This window comes from Arvicola amphibius, chromosome 7, assembly GCF_903992535.2.
Source record: "Arvicola amphibius chromosome 7, mArvAmp1.2, whole genome shotgun sequence".
Lineage (NCBI taxonomy): Eukaryota > Metazoa > Chordata > Mammalia > Rodentia > Cricetidae > Arvicola > Arvicola amphibius.
This window is the reverse complement of record NC_052053.1, coordinates 18,816,012-18,818,331: the sequence shown is the minus strand read 5'-3', so window position 1 is coordinate 18,818,331 and position 2,320 is coordinate 18,816,012. Positions and strand designations below refer to the sequence as shown.

The window sequence follows — 2,320 nt, the reverse complement described above, 5'->3', positions numbered from 1 at the left end:
AATTATTACAAATGTCAAACTGATATTTTAGCATTGGCATCTCAAAGCAGAGGAAATTGATGTCTCATATACATTCACCAAATGAAACAATGAATTACATCTTTCTATGTGCATGCGTATCTTTACAGGCATTATGCACATATGTATAACATTTACCATAGTAAATACCATAACATGTGTTCTTCAAATAAAATTATTTTACAAGACAGAAACCTAGCATGCACAAAGACAGCATCACGGTTTATCCTGCTATGTTGTCAATTTAATATGTGTTTGCAATTCCTGAGACAGTGAGTATAAACTGAGAAGAAATGTCCACGCCCCCAAACTGAGAATATTCCAATTTCTTTTGCTTTTTAATGCTGGACAATCTAATTTTGAGTCTTAGTCCAACAGTAGGCTAACAAAGTTGTCATCTCCAAGTGATTTGGAATAACGATACAAATGAAAGGACCTAAGAGTTATGCACTGTGAAATTGATGTGTGTTTTAACAAAAATAAGCTGGCAGTTCTTAGGAACAAAGTACAAAGCAAACATACTTACATGGCATTTCGTAAACTGCTATAGCCTGTTTACATAGACATCTAACCACTTATCCCGTTTCTAATACACTGATAACTTTTTTTAAAAAAATCAACATAATAGAAATTATATCAATAGCTATGTGCTGATACATTTGATAAGACTACTTTGAAAATGCAACAATTTTAGATACACTTCACATATAACAAAATAATTATGTTTTGCTGTTTAGTTCATTTGAACTAAATGCAATTAAAATTATTTTTTTAAAAATATAGTGGAAAATATATTCTTAAAATTTATGTATTTTTAAATCGTTCTTTTTAAAACTTCCCATATAGTTGGGAAACTGACTGTGGATCCTGACTCCAATGTAGGGTCAATGCTGTATCGAATTTCCAGACCATTCTCAGAGTACCTTCTGGCAATGGAAACATTTTGACCACTGACACTCCCTATGGGTATATCTGACTATCCTGCTACAATGCACCATTCCCATTATTGAATCTACAACAAACTGCTGTAGGTTATTCATTGATTGAGCGTTTAAGTGTATTCTTTAGGAGCAAATAGAGAACTAATTTGTAAGCAATCATGTAAAATAAAAAAAATCAGCAGAATTCTGACTTCAAAGACACTTTGAGCCACAACACTTAATTATGTTCCCTCTTTGATTAGATGGTGTCGCCGTCAATAAGCATATGTGGGGCCCGGTATCTATATCACAGTAGATTCTTCCTAGCACTCCACTGTGTCATGCAGAGAAACTTTGAAAGCACCTGCCAAATGCGATATGCAAGATAAGCCAGGGTTAGCCCCTTTTTAGGATCATATTCGTGGGCCTGTTGCAACATTTGACAGAATGTTTATTTAACCATTAAAGATGGAGGGAGTCCTTCTACTCGTGAAACTAAGCATCGGGTGAACCGTTCCCAGCCTGAAGACATGACTGCCCGCCAGCCTGTGAGTCTGTAAGGAAGCACCGGCTCTAAGACCTCTCGCAGGGTCTTCTCAGCATTGCGTAACCAGTGTGTGTATGTGGCGGTATGTGGGAGAGCAGACAGCTCTGCATCTCTTCACACAGCCCTTCCAGCATGTGTGTAGGCAAGCTTTGAACCAGGCAAGCGACCAGTCTCGCTGCAGTGTGGACAGCAGGGGCTTCTGAGAGCCAGGGCAAAGCAGAATGCATTGACTCCTTAAATGCACCTGCTCTCCCTCTTGCTTGAAAGTCAGAATGAACGATCTGACTTCTAGGAACAGAATGATTTTTTTTGAAGATCTCTCTGCCATGCCAGGATGGTTTCTTTTACTTTGAATCAAACTGATGGAGTTTGAAATATTTTAACAAAATGAGCATTGAGAAATATGTAAGAATAAAGCAAGTTTTTAGAAAGATCTCTCTTTAGCTTTAATAAAAAGCAATATAGGATAGATGGACCACAAGTACATGTGCTTTAAAAAGGAAGTTGTGGGAAATGTGCATATATCATTTTATTTTTTGTTTTCTTTTTTAGTCATCCTTGCGCAGGGGCCATGCTAATCTTCTCTGTAGCATTCCAATTTTAGTATATGTGCTGCCAAAGCGAGCACTTGTTTGTTTGTTGATTTGCAAAGCATACAATAGATAGCAAAGCATTATTTGTTCCTGTCTATTGCAAGAAAGTCCTTATGAAATCTGTTTTGTCTGCATCAAAGAGAAGAGAAGCTCCAACTGTTAGTAGCAATCAACATTTAAAAGTCACAATTTTCTCTGTATTTTTATGAAACGCAATCGCCACACTGTTAAGTGTCGGTGAT

At 36.9% G+C, this 2,320-nt stretch overlaps 1 non-coding gene across 1 annotated transcript; it reads right to left on the bottom strand.

The window, feature by feature from the left end:
* Positions 1-2,006: 2,006 nt before the first annotated feature.
* On the bottom strand, positions 2,007-2,113 carry LOC119820052. Its single transcript, XR_005286332.1, has one exon. It is a non-coding gene; the product is annotated as a U6 spliceosomal RNA (small nuclear RNA).
* Positions 2,114-2,320: the final 207 nt, after the last annotated feature.